Source organism: Mytilus galloprovincialis, chromosome 9, assembly GCF_965363235.1.
Source record: "Mytilus galloprovincialis chromosome 9, xbMytGall1.hap1.1, whole genome shotgun sequence".
Lineage (NCBI taxonomy): Eukaryota > Metazoa > Mollusca > Bivalvia > Mytilida > Mytilidae > Mytilus > Mytilus galloprovincialis.
The window spans coordinates 22,391,229-22,412,415 of record NC_134846.1 but is presented as its reverse complement, the minus strand read 5'-3'; positions in this window follow the sequence as shown (position 1 = coordinate 22,412,415).

Genomic DNA, 21,187 nt, shown 5'->3' with positions numbered 1-21,187 from the left:
ACCTTTCATGAGCTATTAAGTCTTATATGAAAAAATAAATGGGTGTTATGGGGCAAAATATTTTACATTGTATTGTATGGAAAAACACCAAGGAGTCTGAACATTTGACACAAATTCCAAAACCTCACCTAAGTACATCCTTAAGACGAGCGAGCATCCCAATCAACGTCCTAGCCGGTTTGTTCTTTGTATTATTAGTATTCACTATGCAATAAGTAAAAGGAAAACTATAACTCCAGCAACTTTGAAATACATTTTTGATTACCACCATGAAAAGCAAATATAAAACTCGGATAAAAAATGTGCATGTAGAATTTGCTGAAGAATACAATCAATAAATGTGTATTACTTTTCCACAATCTTTCACGTAATATTGATTCCTATACTGTACTTGTACAATATCGATATCATCTATAATGAAATTGTATTTGTGAGCGCAAAATCACCAACCGAATCGACAGAGAGGACATGTTTACATAATGCACAATATAGCATTGGAACATTCAAGATTTATAACAAATCAGAAACATCTCCTATTTTTCATTCATGGTATATGCAGGTAAGTCTGAGGTCGATTTTAAATCAGTAATGGCAGGTGCAGCAAATCCAATATAATAAAGCAACACTATATATATGCTATGCCTCCGGGGAGCTTTTCTCGATTTGCCTTCATCGTTAACGATCGAAGCTCAATACTAGTATTAGAAAGACAAAGATGTATAAGTTGAAGACATATATATATTACTAAAACACATATAATGAACAATAAGTTTGTATCGCTTCCACAATGTACGACAGAATATTTTATTATATTTTCATCTTTTTTTTTCAAAGTAAAACCAAAATATACCTTGGCTTAGCTTCATTTGAATACGGAAGTAAAACGTTCAATGTTATGATTATTACCGGTAACATGTGCAATCATTTTTTCGACCTTCGTAATTGCATTCTCGACAGTTTTATTAATATGTCCTGTATAATACTGCATGGGATTAAATGTCCCATTAAGTGACTTGTAACTTCGACGGTAGCCACCTTCTATGTTTTTTAGTAAGCAAGAATAAGTATTGTCTGACACTGTTACATTTAGGAAATCGTTCAGTTTTTTCAGTTCACTGACTGTGTTCTGCAAAAGTTCTTCATAAATAAGTACAAATGTTGGTCCTTTAAACTGCAGCCATTTTAAATTGTATGTTAACCAATCATGAATATATGTCATTGAAAAATCTCCAAAGTTCCCTGAAGAAAAGATACAATATATTAATTTGTTGATTAGAAAAATGGCAGTCTATAAAGTAATATTTGTATGAATGAATAAATTAATGAGTTAAGGTATGGAATACACAATTATGAACAACAGTTTTCAAAACAATTAATTGTGATTTTGTTTTTTCTACAACATGTATTCATAATAAGTATGAGGTGGAATATTGACCATTTAGACAGAACTCCTGAGATCGCAGTTTCTTTGTTTCGTATGACATGGCTCTGTACTTATACGTCACGTCCTTGTGTTATTGTGGTATAGTATTTTTTTTGTATTCTTGTCTTTCACTTTTGCTAATGTGCTGTGTTTATATGATTGTGTGTGCTTCTTTGTTGCATATTTGCTTCTTTTGCATAGTGATTAAGATAATAACACAATGTTCACTGCTTCTCCCCTATTTTTGACATTTTTACCTATTATGTCTGTTTGTTTCGTTCATACATTTTGTCAAGATAATGGAATTTTATGCGACTGTCATACAAGTTAGAGGTAACGCTAGCTTTAAAATTAGGTTTAGTCAACCATGTCCGTTATGAATAGTCCTGTCAGGTAGTGTTATCGTTTTAGTGTTATATTTAACATTGCCATAAAAGCGTGAGGTTTTGCAAGCCGCAAAACCAGGTTCAACCCACCATGTTTTTTTTCTTAAAATGACCTGTACCAAGTCAGGAAAAAGGCAATTGTTATCTTATAAAATTGAGAATGGAAATGGGGAATTTGTAAAAGAGACAACAACCCGACCATAGAAAAAACAACAGCAGAAGGTCACTAACAGGTCTTCAATGTAGCGAGACATTCCCGCACCCGGAGGCGTCCTTCAGCTAGCCCCTAAACAAATATATACTAGTTCAGTGATAATGAACGCCATACTAATTTCCGAATTGTACACAAGAAACTAAAATTAAAAAAATACAAGACTAACAAAGGCCAGAGGCTCCAGACTTGGGACAGGCGCAAAAATGCGGCGGGGTTAAACATGTTTATGAGATCTCAACCCTCCCCCTATACCTCTAGCCAATGTAGAAAAGTAAATGCATAACAATACGCACATTTAAAATTCAATTCAAGAGAAGTCCGAGTCTGATGTCAGAAGATGTAACCAAAGAAAATAAACAAAATGACAATAATACATAAATAACAACAGACTACTAGCAGTTAACTGACATGCCAGCTCCAGACTTCAATTAAACTGACTGAAAGATTATGATTTCATCATATGAATATCAGGCACAATCCTTCCCGTTAGGGGTTTAGTATCATACCATCATAACATATATGAGAAGAACATAACCCGTGTCATGCCAACAACTGGTTTTTTAATAAATGTGTTTAGCTCCGATGCAAAGACCCTTTAAGTGAATCAATATTAACGCCAAAATAAGCAATCTTTAGTGACCTGACAACAGTATCGTAACTATATCCCTTGTTGATAAGTCTATTTAAAGCTTTTGTTAGTTTCTGAGGTGAATACTGACATTTCGTGCTTTATAAAGAATATTTCCATAAAAAAATTTGATGTATATAGTTCGTTTCTCTGTGTGTTGCATTGTCGGTTTTTTTTTGCAAATTCAAAACGGAAGGTTCCTAATTAAATGGCAAAATCAAATGATAAAACACATCAAACGAATGGACATCAACTGTCATATTCCTGAGAAATTTGACAAGACTTGTAGTTCTGTTATCCCTAGTATACGATTTTTACGATTGCAAATAGTTTTGCCTTCATAATCACTTAAGATACAATTTTTTTTCGAATTGCACATCGGGCATAGTTGGTACCGCGGGATGGTATGCTGCGTATATTGATTATTTTTTTTTTTATAATTTGACCAATTTAACGGACTATAGATAACTATCATACAATCAGTGGGTATAGCTAGCTATTAAGAATATCCTTATAAGAAATTAAAAAACAAAATCTAGAATTTTAAATTGATAGTCGGAGTAAGACGAGCGTTAGATTATGAACTAAATAAGCAATTTTTCGAGATATTCTATTCTTAAAAAAGGGCAAAAAAAGGCTGACTCGGACCTTTACATGTGCTTTATATATACATTGGTATTATTTTGGTCTCAAATTGAAAGAAAAGAAATCTAGAATCTGCTGATATTTTTGTTAATGACCTCTTAAGGGATATTGAAAATGGGTGTTATGGGGTAAAATAATTTCCCTGTATCATAGGAAAACAACAAGGAGTCTGATCAGTCTGACAACAAATCCTTAACCTGACCTACGTACATCTTTAAACCAGGCTTAACCAGCCATTTTTATTCGAAAAATGACTGTACGAGGTTTTATTATATAAAAAAATTGTTGTTCACTGGTTCCGTTGATTTATAACGTTTGGTTTTGTCAGTTTTTCATTTTTCCCCCCTTTTTTCATTTACCTCGAAGTTAAGTGTTTTTTCTGAAATTGATAACGTGGTCAAAATTTAAGTCACGAAAAGAAAAAAACAAACGGCTGATAGCATGTGACAACATTTCTGTTATTATGCAAAATTAGTTTTTTTTTTCTCATAATTTGTTAATAGATCGATTATACTTTAATTCATGACAGTGAGATAAATGGTTCGATAATTAGTTCGTCTTTGTAGTTTTTTGTAAGTGTGTTGTCTGTATTTCATCGTCTTTATGATTAATATGGTATACTATTTTCGTCCTTTTACTTTTCGCTTATTAAACTTTCATATGTTAAGTAAATCAGCATCGAAAATCAATTATAGCTCTATTGATATGCAACTAGAATACTTACTATCAAAGACAGCCTTTGGAGCAATTCCTTTATGCCTGTTTCTTGCGTTATTATAATTGAAAAATGAAATTATAGATCTGTAAGGACTTCGAATTAAAACTATAGCTTTTTCAAACTTGACCCAGTCGTTTTCTCTTTCGTGTGATTTTATCACAATGACATCTCGGACTTGGCATTCACCAATGAAAACTGGTTTAAGGGTAGGATCACAGTAAACAGACCCGGTGGCTATACCTAAAAAGTATAAAATGTACCATTCATATTTTGGAAAGCACCAATGGTCGTATTTAGTTCAATCTGTTCAATGTATCACCTAACGACTTTTATTTCGCTGATTTATTTTTAAAAACAAAGTTTGTTTTTACAAACTCGTTTACCATATTAAAAAAGACAAATAAATGCCCGCCAATTCAATGTAATGAGTGTTATAGCTCCTTCATAATCATTATTTAAACCTTAAACTGTCATAATAAAGTCGCATAATTGGCCTGCTAGAAATGTAAATGTATATTGTTCGATATTAAACGTGTAAAAGGCTTCAACTGTGCTATTTTGCACTGTGAAATGCTAATGTTTTGTATTCTTGTATTTCAGTTTTACTCATATACTTTGTCGAAAAGGTGTCTACATGCCATTTATATTTCTTCACATTATGTTCACATTGTTGTTTCTTTTTAATTGATTAAGATTGTACCACAATGTTGACTGCTGTACCCCTATTTTTTTACATTTTTACCCATTGAATCTGATTGGGTTTTTTTTTCCCAAACATATTTGTTAATTTAGTGAAATTCTATGCGACTGTCATACAAATGATATGTTTAGCTAGCTATGTCATAGGTTTAATCGACTATTTCCAAGATATATATATATATAAGGAAATTCGTGTACCATGTTATATAGCAGTTGGTTTCCATTCCTATGATGAGTTTGATGTTTTGATTTCAGTTAAGGGACTTTCCTTTTTGAATTTTACATGCTATTTTTGTTGTTTTACTTTTTTGACATTTTAGAAAAAAATATAATCACAAAAATACTGAACTCCGATGAAAGTTCAATCGGAAAGGCCCTAATCACATGGCAAAATCAAATGACAAAACACATCAAACAAGTGGAAAACAACTACCATATTCCTGACTTAGTACAGGTATTTTCAAATATATAAATGGTGGATTGAACCTTGTTTTATAGCGCTAAAGCTCTCACTTTTACGACAGTCTCATCAAATTCCTTTATATTTACAACGATTCGTGAACAAAACAGACGCAATAAATATAATAGTCAAAATAGTAGAAAGAGTGGAAAGTTTTTACCACTAGTATATTCTATTAGATGCCTTGTCCAGGTGTTCCCTGACCCAGGAAAACTAAGCAGTGCTGTCACAGGCCTTTTTTCCTTAGACATCTCTATTTTCTTTGGATGACAATTCATTTCTGTTGGCTGCTTTCTCCACGTAGTGTTTCCTTGGATAGGAAAATCGTGTTGATAGACCTGTCTAATATGAAAAGTATATATTAGTTCATGTGTCTTGTTCAATTATAAATATACTATATAATCAACCATTAATAAGCATTACATACTTTCATCATTACAACATGGAAATTATAGAAATAAAATAATACCTTAACGCATTTCTTTGAATACACGAATGTCAAGTTAATGTTTCTGATAGAAGGTTTTTTTTTTAAGAAGTTAATTTTCATTAAAAAGATTTCGACAATTGACCACAAATCAATAGCCACCACATCAAGAAACTAGACAAAAATACGCCCTAAACATCATGAACATGTTTTCATTTTTAAAAAAAATCGACGATTGACAGGAGCTTAGTAGCCACAACATCAAGAAACCAGACAAAACTACGGCCTAAACATGCTAAGAGTACACTATTCATTTACAATTTTTCACACTTTTAACCTTTCTTTCTTCTTTCTGAGTAAAATACATAAATCACGGTGGTGTCTATAAAATCTTTGAATCTAAAAAAATGATCGGCTAATTTTAAGTCTAATAACCAGTTTTATAAAGAAAAAAAACTGGATAGTTATTAAAACAAGATAGCCAATTAAAAAAACAATGAATTTATTTGGCGTTGGATAAATATACTGACTTTATGTGTGCATTTCGTATATAAAAGAGGGACAAAAGATACAAGAGGGACAGTCAAACTCATAAATCGAAAATAAACTGACAACGCCATGGTTATAATAAAAAAAAGCCAAACAGACAAACAATAGTACACATGACACAACATAGAAAACTAAAGAATAAGCAACACGAACCACAGGAGTATATAACTTAGTATTAGACACCATCACATTTGGAAATTTATGTTTCAACAATCCACTGTAAAGAATTATGGTACTCTTCATTAGCACTAATAATAAGAAAAGAGGCATTCAACTGAGTCGCAACACTGGTCTGTGAATTTGATGTTATCCTATGAACCATTAATTGTTAAGTAACTTACCAAGGAAAGTCAAATCAAGTCAAATGCAAGATTAAACAATAATAATCGACAAAATTACCCTTTAACATGTTTATTTTGCTTGCATCTGATATTTTACACGAATCTGAAGCACAAAAATAAAGCTTATCTGGCTGTATAACGCACAAAACGGTTCCCTAAATTGTATATTTGCTTGTATCAGTTCTGCTTACCGCAAAAAAAAGCCTTTACAAGGCTAAACTTGAAAAATGTTAAACAATTAGAAAACCTAAGCCCTGATTTGTGTACTTAATAATCGAAACGAGTATGATATATAGAAACAAACTTCTACCGCTGAAATTCAGACTTGGGATTGGCATAATTTTAAATTTGTGACGGGGTTATACATGTTTTAGGTCACCCAACTACTCTATTAACCTGAAACACTGATATAACAGCTCAATATACGAACAAACTATACAAAACAATCGAAATAAGCTAAATTATTTGAATCGATAAAAGCACACAAAAAACATTACAGCAAGTAACTTTAGTCACAAACACTGATCAGAGAGTGCTCAAAGTTACTATTAGCAAATTCAAAACCAATACAAACTAAAATAGTTATCAGAGGTACCAGGATTATAATTTGATACGCCAGACGCGTGTTCCGTTTACATAAGACTCATCAGTGACGCTCAGATCAAAATAGTTGTAAAGAAAAACAAGTCCAAAGTTGAAAACTCATTGTTGAAGGCCGCACGGTGACCTAGTTTTTAATTTCTGTGCCATTTTGGTCTCTTGTGGAGATTTGTCTCATTGGCAATCATACCACATTGTCTTTTTTATATAAAAAAATATGCAAATAATGTGTTACAAGATTGAGATATCAATCAGTAGACATCAAATAGATTTGATAAACTCAGGGACTTTACGACCAAAGAACGGCATTATAATTATTTTTTTGAGCTTTGGCAAATATGACCAGTGATATATTGACCCGTCATTGTGTTATATTGTGCTGTGGTAATGTGGCATACTTAATAAAAGAAAAATTATCTTTTAAAAAATAACAATAGTACGCTGAATTACCTGGAAAGACGATACAGCTGAAATTTGTTACTATCAAACATTTTCATGTAAGTAAAACAAGAAAGAGCGCAGTACAAAATCAGGACTAGAGCAAAGACTTTTATTCTCTTCATTGATCTCTACAATAACTGTAACTGAAATGAAATCTAAAAAATAAATTATAAAGGTTTTTAATACGAATTTTGATTTTAAAAAAGTAATGTTAAACATGTTAAATAGTATGATAAACTTTGAAACAATACGGTCAGAATCAGAAAATAACAATTTCAATTTCTTAAGGGTGTCTTTGGGTGAAATTAAAACACACAAGAGTTTAGAATTGTTACAATAGGTCGAAAGAACATTAGTTCAGGAATAGAATAAGGCAAACATATTGATAGGTCATAGAATTCATTCTTTTTTTGCTGGACAAAACTTACCCTGACTCTTCCCTTATATTTGTATAGGTACTATTGGGGTCTCTACACCATGAATTTTGAGATAAATATGAGGAGATAGCTCTAATATAATGCATTCAAATAAGAAAAAGAAAATTGAGGTCTCTTAAATAGGTTAATTCCTAACACATTATATTGCAAAAGTAACTTTAATCTGCAATTATATTTGAGTTGCCGCCCCTTATGTAGAAAAGTACATAAAATACAACCATAAATATGATAAAACATGTCCTTTTCTATATTAAAATTACAATTCTTACACAAGAATTACCTACTACTCAAAATTTGCACATTTCATTAAAGATCTAGACCGATTGTTTTCTAGTTTTTCAATATCAAAGATACAGGAAGACATCCTGTCTGCCTTAAAGGTGGCAGGTACCAGTTTTGGTGTACCAGAACATGTGTCCCACGCAGAAATTTTGTTATAGTTGAGTATTTAGGTATATAATTGCATCATGTGGACTGAAAAAATAAATGAATGTAAATTCTAGGCTACTGTACTACACAAGTAAGTAGTTGCATACACAGGTTGGGGATTTCCTTCACATATAGGTCCAATCAGATGTCAAAATTGTGGTCTCCTCACTTGACGGCATCCAATCAAAGTAGGGAAAAAATTCAGTTTTATGTAAACAAAAATATCTTGAGATTTTGATGGTAAGGATAGGTTCGGACAAGGCTCTAATTCACTGAATATCCTTTCTCTCTTGAATTTTGGCTAAAATTCTTTTCGGCTTTTAGCAGGATTCTGCAGGTGAGGATTAGATTGGTATCAGATCATCACATTTTTTGCCTTATTTGCAATGCATTTATAAATTTTTAAATCTCCATGCTGGACAGACACCCAAATTTAAAGGTTTTCTATATATTTACATAAGCACGCACACATCTTAGTTCCTTGAAACCATACATTTTATTTGTATATAAGCTTGAATGAATTTTCAAGAAAATAAAATCATAAATCCATGAAATTCTAAAGATTTATTGTAAAATAACTGGTTTCTGCCACCAAATGAACAGATAAATGGGTGTTTTGGGGCAAAATATATTACCTCGTATTGTAGGGGAAAAACCAAAGGTCTGACACAAATTTAAAAGCCTCAACTTAGTACATCCGTAAACGGATAAATATAAGAAACAAGTTCTTCTGAATACATGTTTTGGTCTTCATTTTTTTAATGATTGATTTTATAGTGTAATAAAACAATTCATTTCGGATGAGGCGAAGCAAAACTCGATATACATTTTATTGATTCGATAAAGTCCGTATTAGAACAATTGCACATTGTGTAACGAATCTATCTTGATTCTGCTATAGCAACACTTTTTATATTCAAATTTAATTATTAGGACAATATCAACCAAATATACTTAGACATTTAATTTAAGTCAATATATTAACATGATTAAGGGAATTAACTATTTGATACAAAATTACACCGAAATTCGTTAGGACAATATCAGCTAATCAAATAGCGAGAAATAACTCTAAATCAAGATGATTTTGCTTGCGTTGGTTGTACAATGTTTTAAGTTTTGTATTTTCTATAATTTGGGTAAAAAGGATACCTTCAAATATTCATTCTAATGCAATTTGGATGTAACAATTTTTTTCATTGGCTAAAAGTTGCCGTCAAATCCACAGTTGACCAGGCGTAACTATGGAGGGACCCGCCATTTTGAATTGATTGAATCAAAAAATGTTCGATTACTACTATGTAATCGAAAATAAAACAACACCTACCTCGAATTCGCCGTTTTAATGTAATTTTATCCGAATTTGAAGCGTACAGGTAACGTAATAACCTCCAATTTGTACGTTTTCATTTATATGACGTCACGTTTAGCCATGACGTCTTTGTGCCAAAATCATTCATGAAGTTTCGCGGATTTTATTCTATTTGTCAAATTTGGACTTTTTTCAAGTTTTATCGTATTTGTTTCTTTTTGAAATGCATTAGAATCGGAATAACAGTACTGTAGTTGAAGAGTTGCCACCGTCAATTTTGATTTGACCGTCGCAAATCTCCGTTTTACTGTCTCCGCTACGCGTCGCCAGTAAAACTGCATTTGCGACCGTCAAATCTACACATTGACGGTGGCAACTCTTCAACTACAGTACTGTTATTCCTTAATTGACAAAATATGTTAAATGGTTTGTATTTCACATTCGAATGCTTTGTATGTTATATTGTGGTCCTGTGGGTTTCTAATGGTGCAAATATCTCATAACTAATTTGACTTTCCAATATAAGTTAACTTGAAAAAATACCTACAGAATGGTTTGTAGAAATGTGATTTACATTTAAGCGTTAAAAATGCAGGCAAACAACAGTCCCAATACACTTGATTGAAGTGTCGAACATTTATGTGTTTTCCTAAAACCAGTGGTGATCACAGTTGTTCAGGAAGAGTATAACATCTTCAACAATAATATTTATTCGTCATCTTTGATAAAGCAAATAACATGAATAATGTAATATTAAATAATGTAACATGTAACAATAATAATTGGAGATTGTAAATGGCAAAATACAAGCAGTACTGTAGATTCATTCTTTTTCGTGGGTACCACTTTTCGTGGATTGAGAATACCTTTCATTTTTGTGGGTACCACTTTTTGTGGATTGAGAATACCTTTCATTTTCGTGGGTACCCCTTTTCGTGGATTGAGGATACCTTTCATTTTCGTGGGTACCACTTTTCGTGGATTGAAAATACCTTTCATTTTTTTTCGTGGGTACCACTTTTCGTGGATTGAGAATATCTTTCATTTTCGTGGTTTTGCATAAGTCTACATACAAGTATAAAGACAATAAGTATTTTGTTGTACATTGGATTTCGTGGTTCACAGGTACCACGAAACCAACAAAAATTGGTATCCGACGAATAATAGAATAATAATGAATCTACAGTATTCATTGGAATATTGAACCAGAGATCACTTCTTTACATGTATTCCACTTTCGATATCGAAAACAATATTTACTTTAGATACCGTATGTATTCCTTAAAGTATGTGTATAACTCCTTTTAAGAAATGTTAAATTATTTATTGCCAGATATTTACAACAATCGATGTGATTTTCTTAAATGAAAAAAAAAATGATTCCCATTTGCAAATGTTGGTATTAGGGCAAATACAAACGTTTCATTAGATGTCTGATTCGTGACCAATTTAAAATTATTTGCAGTTTTAAATGATGAAAATAAAATGACTTAACATATTAGCAATAAATTCTAATTTTTTTTTATAGATATTGATATCTCCGGAATATTCCTTAAATTAAATAAAACAATAAGCGTAACACATCATGTTCACATACCTCTACCTTCCAAAGTAATAGTAAAATCGTGTGAATATAACTTTAATGCAATAACTTAGTCCAATAATATTGACAAAATGATCACACACACAACTTTAAAATGTTTTCTTCTGTATTATTTCTATTCATTCATTAACAACTACATTTTATTTTGCATATTTTCGCAAATGTTACACTCGAGCTGTGTCATATGGCGTATATCTGTTTCAATATGTGATGAAAAGTACACATATAATCAATTAAACGTCTTAAAAAGTAAAATTACATTAATACTAAACTCCGAGAAAAATTCTTAAATATGTTTCTTTCATTTTTAAATTAAAAGAGATCGTTTTTCTTTTTTAAATATTTTCAAAGCTTAGACATATGTATTCACTTTTGACTCCGGGAAAAGAATCCCGTATAACAGGCAATGTGCGATGATTTACCATTGTTAAAGACGATACGTTTGTTCTTTGAGTAGCCACACTGCTAAACGAGTAATATATATAAAAAAAACACTACACTTTTCCACAATTAGGTGGCTCACTAAAATAAGGACCCGCGATAGAATTTTGTTTACAAATTTGGTAGATCGTTTTCAACTGAATCAAATAGTATTGAGATAAAAGAGGACCAACAAGTGCGTTTTCCCTGAAATCCAAGTTAAATTCGCGATTTTGACCCTATTATAAACATTTCAAAAATAAGGGTTTATTCAAATTGAAAGACTTTTTGAACTAAGTCAAAATGATAATAATGTGATAGGAATTAAGGATCTGTAAAATCAAATCTGCTTGTTCCGTCGATACAATAACATTAATGGTACCAATTTTTCTGCACCAGATGCGCATTTCGACAAATAATGTCACTTCAGTGATGCTCGTGGCCAAAATATGTAAAATACAAAGCTTATATAAAAGATGTAGAGCTATAATCCAAAAGTCCCAAAAAAGTATAGCCAAATCCGTGAAAGGAATCAGAGCTTTGCACGAGGGAGATACATTCCTTAATTTATAATATTTTTTAACATTTTGTATCAGAAAATTTAATAACACAAAAAATCCGTATTTTCATGCCAGTACCGGAGTACTGGCTACTGGGCTGGTGATACCCAAATACCCAATTCGCAAAAGAGGGACGAAAGATACAGGAGGGACAGTCAAACTCATAGATCGACAATAAATTGACAACGCCATGGCTACAATAAAAAGACAAACAGACAAATAATAATACAGAAGACACAAACTAGAAAACTAAAGACTAAGCAATACGAACCCCACAAAACACTGGGAGTGATCTCAGGTGCTCCGCTAGAGTAAGCAGATACTGCTCCACATGTGGCACCCGTCGTGTTGCTTATGTTATTACAAATCAGGTAAAGAGTCTTATTCGGTAGGTCACATTCATGAAAAGGGAATGGTTTTGTAGTTACGACATAATGAACATATCCGATATCATCTGTGAAACGGTTATTCCGTTACGGTCAACCAACTCCTGATGGCGTCCGTAAAATATACCAAGGGATGATTTCAACTTCACCGTTTAGAACTCTTGGTATAATAGCTTCCTTGTGAGCAGTAATCATCAATCAAGGAAATCATGATAGGAAATACAAGGCTGGGAATATCGTATCAATTGGGATATATTTACTCCGTGTGCAGGGGCTGTTGAAATGTTGTTACATAGAAATGGAAAGTTCACAATTTGGTCGGTGAAATCATCACTTTGGTCGTAAAGTTTTGTTTTCAACCGACCCTCATTGTCAATTTCTAGATTTAAGTCAAGATATCAGGCAGACTTAACTTTATCTGTAGTATCCTTTATCTCCAGTTGGATGGAATAGATTCGTTCAACATAGTCACCCAATGTTGTACTATTTAGTGAGAAAACATCATCTATATAGCGGAACGTAAAGTTAAAAGATTGCTAACTTCTTTTCTTTCTTCCTTAGAAGTTCCTGTATGAAGTCAGCCTCATAATAATAAAGAAACAAGTTGGCAAGACGAGGGGCACAATTGGTTCCCATTGAAATTCCGACAGTCTGTTGAAAAACAAATCCTCCAAAAGTAACAAATATGTTGTCAATCAAGAAACCAAGCATCTTGATGATGGCAGTTTCAGAAAAAAAATTGTTTAAATCTGTTACCAAGTGTTAGCTGTTTCGCTTTTGCGACTTATCAATGATCTCGTATTCCAGTTTGGTAGTTATGGTAGCTAAATTCAGGTTTCAGATCTGACCGCTTATGATATCTGGTGGAACATATTTATTATATGTTCTCATATCCAGTACATGCGGAGAAAAAGTTGTGAGGTATTTCAGTGCTCCACGTTGGCAACCTACTCGTTTCTTGTAGAAGTTTAGTTTTGAAAGGTGGCGAATATGCCTAATTGCATTTTGAAGGGAAATAACAATACAGAATTGAGTTTTCCGTACTTTGTATCTTTTCGTGTCGTCCTCGCCTCTCTTAGATAATTTCCAGCTTCTCTGCCAAATTATTTCTTTACTGAATGTCCATGAAAATCTTACATACAGACCTACTTTTAAGATGCTCTTTATTTTCTTTTATTTTCTTATTTTCTTAGTCAGAAAGGAAATGGGGAATGTGTCAAAGAGACAAAAACCCGACCAAAGAGCAGAAACAGCCGAAATCCATCAATTGGAATGCAACCCAGAGAGAAAACACCCGCACCTGGAGGCGTGCCGCTGGCCGCTTAACCAAATGTGTACTTGCTCAGTGATAATTGCTAATACTAGTTTCAAAAGTCTATGATGTCGCACTGCAGGTTGATAATGCTATTGCTCAGCAATTAAGGTCATGGGTTCCTCAAGCATGATACATCTGTAAACTATATTATTTTTTCTTGTGTGAAATCTCCCATTAAATGGTTTCCTGGCAAAGTTCTTGTTCCTCAGTTTTTCATGCTTTTGAGTTGCTCGGCTTCTAAAGGATGGTCTTGTTTTTGTCCTTTAATACATTTCTACCTAGTGATATACTACCCTTGGAATATACACCTTATTGATAGTGTGACGGTAGTCACTTGTGCTTGTTCATCCTTTCCTTTTTCAGAGGTATGAATACTTTTATCACTATTTATTCCTTCTCCGTTTAAATAGCATTGCTTATAGTTCCTATCATTTTCTATCCCCCGTCATTACACTGACTGTGAACTAGAACCCGACAGGAATATGACGTCACTGGGGGTAAAAATAGGTTAGCTACTCCGAGTCAAAGGGATGCATTTGCTACATCTTACTCACCAGATAAGATAACAAGCAAACTTGACTATTTATTTTCTAGTTATTAATTGTAATTATATAAACTAAATCCTCTTAAATAATTTTTTTTAAACAACATAAAATAATCCATATATTCCAAGACTCCTCGTTTATCATTGAACCTTGGGAAGGTACACGAGAATTAAACAAGACAATACCGTTTCAATATTTGACATTATGAAATACTCATTACTCATATAAGTTGTAGCTCTGTATATACCTTCCCATATGAAGATACCCTTTCCTCACAGGGGGCTGGTAAGAGCTGAAAGAAATCATTTTGTCCAAGACAAAATGTAGGAATAAATTGTATTCAAAGTAAAAATGAACCGTTGATACGGTGTAAATTTAATATGTGTATCAATCGATCAAAATTACGAAAGCCGAGATGAGCCTTCATCTATAATTCAGAATTCAGCATTCAGAATTCGGCATTCAGCATTCAGAATTCGGAATTCAGAATTCAGAATGCGGAATTCAGAATTCGGAATCAGACTTGGGAAATCATTTTTATCAAATGTTATAACATACATATTTTAATAATTGATATATGTTTTAGTTGTGATATGAAAATTGTATGAGTGTCTTTATGTTAACTACTCCACCTTATATAATTAGTTTATATCTATTTTGTTGTCCATAACATAATCTATAGTGGGGGTTGCTTTTCGTCATATCTTTGTGCTTTTGCCGTTTTGGAATCTACCCCTGTAAGTCTCTGGTTCCTAATGTCCCTCTCATCACCGTCCTAACATACACTCCTACGGTGTTTTTCAATCCTAGCTTCAAAGTCTATTAACTCAATATGTCCATTACACGATAATACAAATACTACCTATCCCCACCCCCGAATGTATCATGATCGAAAAAAAGAAGAAGCAAACAACCGTTTAACGTCATATTAATCAGTTCTTCTTCACTATAGGTGCGAATCCAGGTAGAGATCTTCACGGTAAAGCGAAAAAGATGCGAATCAGATAAAGATATTTTTTTACAGTACTGACTTTAGACCAAGCATCACTTTATCGGACTCGTATCTAAAACTATCCATCTGTATTTTGTTGCAGATTTCATACTCCCCAAGTAATTAACCCTCTTCAAAAGTCAACACATTGATGTTGACTCGAATTCATCCGACAAAATTTCCAGCAATTGTTTATAAGACTAAGGTAGCTCTTAAGTCATAATCAAAGGTACTGTAAACCAACTTATTTTCGCGAGCTATTTATTTTCGCGACTTTCGCGAGTAGAAAAATAACGCGAATATAAATCGTCGCGAACATTTAAAACTTAGATCTTTCCTTCAAGTAAATAAGAAAAGCGCGAAATAAAATAGCCGCGAAGTGGCCAAGAAAGGATAGAACGCGAAATAAAGTATCCGCGAAAATAAGTTGGTTTACAGTAATACAAAGTTTTTGTAAAGATGACAAGAAGTGTTAATTACAATTGGATCTACTGAACATATGAAAAGAAGAGATGACAAAACAAAACATGAGGCTTTTGTGTCGCTCACCTTGATCTATGTGCTGCAGTGCATATTAAACAAAGGACACTCAAGAACTATATAGGCAAGAATATAAAGAATAAAACTGCCAAATGTCCTAAAAATTACCAATTCAGGGAAATAATGAAACAGCAGGTTATCCGATGCGTGTGAAAATTTCAACGGTCGATAGATCTTGATTATTAAGTTTTAGAGATATAAGCTTAACTGTTTTTTAGCCATGGCGGCCATCTTGGTTGATGGGCGAGGTTTTCAGATAAATTTTGCTAAACAACATTCCCTGAGGATGGTTCAGGCTAAGTTTGTTTTAATTTGGCCCTGAAGTTTCTAAGGATAAGAATTTTGTAAAAGATTACAAAAGTGTACAAAAAATTGCCAAAAAATGACCTCAAAGGGTATTAATCCTTATGGGGTCAATTAATAAGAAAGTGTATCTCCAAGAAACTGAGACAAATATCCATCAAATATCCAACATGAGGCGAATAATGGGAATAAAAACGAACAAATACAAAAAAAATGGAGAATGGAGTTGGTTATTTTAGAGAAACTTAATCCATAAAGTTATGGCAGATGCATTGTCGGTAAAATGAGCTGTCGGAATAATGAGCTGTCGGAGTAATGGCTGTCGGAATGATTGGATGTCGGAATAATAGTTGTAGGACTAACGTGACGTCACCATGCCGGCTCCTATCAGGCAAACTATAATGCAATTAAGGTTGCACGGATGTTTTAAAGTTAAAAAATGTTTTTTGAGTTATAATGTCCAAAGTGTGGACGACGGACGGACGGACAACGGTTATACAACAATACTGTAATAGTTTTTTTTTAAACGCACATATACAAATATTTGATCCTTTAAAATCTAATTTCTTCAATTTCTTCAGCTATTTCAATTTCAACTATTGAAATCTATCATCGTTTTTGTGGAATCTAAATTTTACATTTTTGAAGATATTTTTAAGAAATTCTGATACATGTATAAAATACCTATTTGGTATTGATACTCATATGGTTCAGCTGGTAAATGTCATACCGTACGTGTATGACCCGGATTCGGGCAATATACAGACCGACTATGACAACATACAACTGTGTAAAGTCGGAAGTTAATAAAATAATGCATTCTCAAGACGCATTGCGACATGTGAAATAATAAAATCCAAAAGTCTGCAGACCTTAATATCACAATAACAACTGTGTAAAGTGTTAAGCCAATTATAACACCAGGCTCAAGCTAGCAGCCACTCGCCAGCAGCCACTACGCTAGCAGCCATTTTTCGAAAATGTCTATGAACCCAAAAGTTGCATAAGAATCAAACGTACTCAAAATGTTTTTATTAATATATAAACACTATATTATCAATTTTTTATACACAATTATATTAAGCAATCGAAGTCACTTTTCAATGAATTTAAAAGAAAATTCTAGTCCTGTTCAATAATTTAAAGACAATAATAATCGCTGTCATTTATACCAAACAGGATGCTGCACGTTTTTACTTTAAATAGTCAACAGCTTTGAGTGTATTTACAATTGAAAATAGTTATAAAATTATTGAAATGCTTGTACAATTGCTTGTCAGATTCTGTCATCAGATTTTTTTTTTGTGTTATTGCGCTAAATAGCTTTCCATATTCTCGGCATCCTGTCAAATAGTTCCTATCAAGTTACAATTGTTCTGCATTACAAGAATAGAAAGTTGCGCTCGTGCTTTAATATTTATTTACTCAGACAAATCTGTTTCAACGAAATTTCTTTTTCTATAGCAGAGGTTACCGCTTACTTTTGATTAGCCGAAAGCTTTATTTTTTTGTACACAAAGTATGGTGGGCAAGAAAATTATTTATTCTCTATTCAAAAACAAAACTATATGCTATACCCCAACTTAGAATTCTGAACCCCAACTTTGGACCAAATTAAAAAAAAAAAAAAAACTAAGCCGAACCACACCCTGGATTTTTTCTCAAGTAGACCTTGGGTATTCAGCTTCCCATTGCACATAGTGGCGAAAAAAGTATTGCCGTAGAACATTTTTTATTAACATTTCCGTAAGGGTGGGGCAGGGTGTCCGACCCCAACTTTGGACCAAATTAAAAAAAAAACTAAGCCGAACCACACCCGGGATTTTTTCTTAAGTAGACCTTGGGTATTCAGCTTCCCATTGCACCTAGTGGCGAAAAAAGTATTGCCGTAGAACATTTTTTATTAACATTTCCGTAAGGGTTGGGTAGTCCGACCCCAACTTTGAACCAAATCTTAAAAAAAAATAAGCCGAACCACACCCTGGATTTTTTCTCAAGTCGACCTTGGGTATTCAGCTTCCCATTGCACCTAGTGGCGAAAAAAGTATTGCCGTAGAACACTTTTTTAATAACATTTCCGTAAGGGTTGGGTAGTCCGACCCCAACTTTGGACCAAATCTTAAAAAAAACTAAGCCGAACCACACCCTGGATTTTTTCACAAGTAGACCTTGGGTATTCAGCTTCCCATTGCACCTAGTGGCGAAAAAAGTATTGCCGTAGAACATTTTTTGTTAACATTTCCGTAAGGGTGGGGTAGGGTGTCCGACTTCAACTTTGGACCAAATTTTTAAAAAAAATAAGCCGAACCACACCCTGAATTTTTTCTCAAGTAGACCTTGGGTATTCAGCTTCCCATTGCACCTAGTGGCGAAAAAAGTATTGCCGTAAAACATTTTTTGTTAACATTTCCGTAAGGGTGGGGTAGGGTGTCCGACTTCAACTTTGGACCAAATTTAAAAAAAAACTAAGCCGAACCACACCCTGGATTTTTTCTCAAGTAGACATTGGGTATTCAGCTTCCCATTGCACCTAGTGGCGAAAAAAGTATTGCCGTAGAACATTTTTTATTAACATTTCCGTAAGGGTTGGGTAGTCCGACCCCAACTTTGGACCAAATCTTTAAAAAAAAACTAAGCCGAACCACACCCTGGATTTTTTCTCAAGTAGACCTTGGGTATTCAGCTTCCCATTGCACCTAGTTGCGAAAAAAGTATTGCCGTAGAACGTTTTTTATTAACATTTTCGTAAGGGTTGGGTAGGGTGTCCGACCCCAACTTTGGACCAAATTTAAAAAAAAAACTAAGCCGAACCACAACCTCGATTTTTTCTCAAGTAGACCTTGGGTATTCAGCTTCCCATTGCATCTAGTGGCGAAAAAAGTATTGCCGTAGAACATTTTTTATTAACATTTCCGTAAGGGTGGGGTAGGGTGTCCGACTTCAACTTTGGACCAAATTTAAAAAAAAACTAAGCCGAACCACACCCTGAATTTTTTCTCAAGTAGACCTTGGGTATTCAGCTTCCCATTGCACCTAGTGGCGAAAAAAGTATTGCCGTAAAACATTTTTTGTTAACATTTCCGTAAGGGTGGGGTAGGGTGTCCGACTTCAACTTTGGACCAAATTTAAAAAAAAACTAAGCCGAACCACACCCTGGATTTTTTCTCAAGTAGACCTTGGGTATTCAGCTTCCCATTGCACCTAGTGGCGAAAAAAGTATTGCCGTAGAACATTTTTTATTAACATTTCCGTAAGGGTTGGGTAGTCCGACCCCAACTTTGGACCAAATCTTTAAAAAAAAACTAAGCCGAACCACACCCTGGATTTTTTCTCAAGTAGACCTTGGGTATTCAGCTTCCCATTGCACCTAGTTGCGAAAAAAGTATTGCCGTAGAACGTTTTTTATTAACATTTCCGTAAGGGTTGGGTAGGGTGTCCGACCCCAACTTTGGACCAAATTTTAAAAAAAAACTAAGCCGAACCACAACCTGGATTTTTTCTCAAGTAGACCTTGGGTATTCAGCTTCCCATTGCATCTAGTGGCGAAAAAAGTATTGCCGTAGAACATTTTTTATTAACATTTCCGTAAGGGTGGGGTAGGGTGTCCGACACCAACTTTGGACCAAATTTAAAAAAAAAAAAATAAGCCGAACCACACCCTGGATTTTTTCTCAAGTAGACCTTGGGTATTCAGCTTCCCATTGCACCTAGTGGCGAAAAAAGTATTGCCGTAGAACATTTTTTGTTAACATTTCCGTAAGGGTGGGGTAGGGTGTCCGACTTCAACTTTGGACCAAATTTAAAAAAAAACTAAGCCGAACCACACCCTGAATTTTTTCTCAAGTAGACCTTGGGTATTCAGCTTCCCATTGCACCTAGTGGCGAAAAAAGTATTGCCGTAAAACATTTTTTATTAACATTTCCGTAAGGGTGGGGTAGAGTGTCCGACCCCAACATTTTTCTCTCAATTTCTTTTCAATAACTTACCGTTATGTTGATGATATTTTTTCGTTTAATGAAGAATTATCTTAATATACTACCAAAAATGAAAATAAATCAAACCAGGTTAAACGATACTAATTGTCCTTTCCTAGATTAATATATTTCGGTTATACACGGGAAACTCCACACTAAAAAATACGACAAAAGTGACAATTATTCGTTCGGTATTGTTTATTTTCCCTTGTTAGATGGTGAGGTTCTTCTGGTACAATCTTAAAGTGTATATGTGACAGCTTATTCGCTATGCCCATGTTTGTTGTGACGTTTACATGTTAACGAATGTTATCTATGTATTACTGGTAAATTATTACAGCAGATTTCATTGAGTATGTAGCCAAAGGTAGTATCTTTGGTTAGCTTGCTTGTTAGCTGAACCGTGAATTCATTATCAGGTCAGGTATACTACCCTTCTTTCGAAATAGCATAGCCCAACAGACAGATCGAATGGTTTTCTATTGGACTAGTCTATTCTTAAAGTAGGGTAGTTTACCTAAGCTAACCATGACTTCATGGTTCAGCTAACAGGCAAGCTAACCAAATATGTTACCTTTGGCTCTACACTAAATGGAATCTGCTGTAAGTATTTACTAAATTCTTCCATAGATATAAATTTACTTTTGGAGTTTGGATTTACCTGTAGAAAACTTATTTCAAACGGGATAACACATTCTCATTTTTATGGTAATGGTGTCTTCTGAGCCCAGAAATTTAGAAATGATCCTGGTAAACTTATTGATTCTAATTCTAAAAGGTTTTCAATTGAACACTGTGATTCGATCATTGAATAGTGTTTGTAATGGTATTAAGATAGAT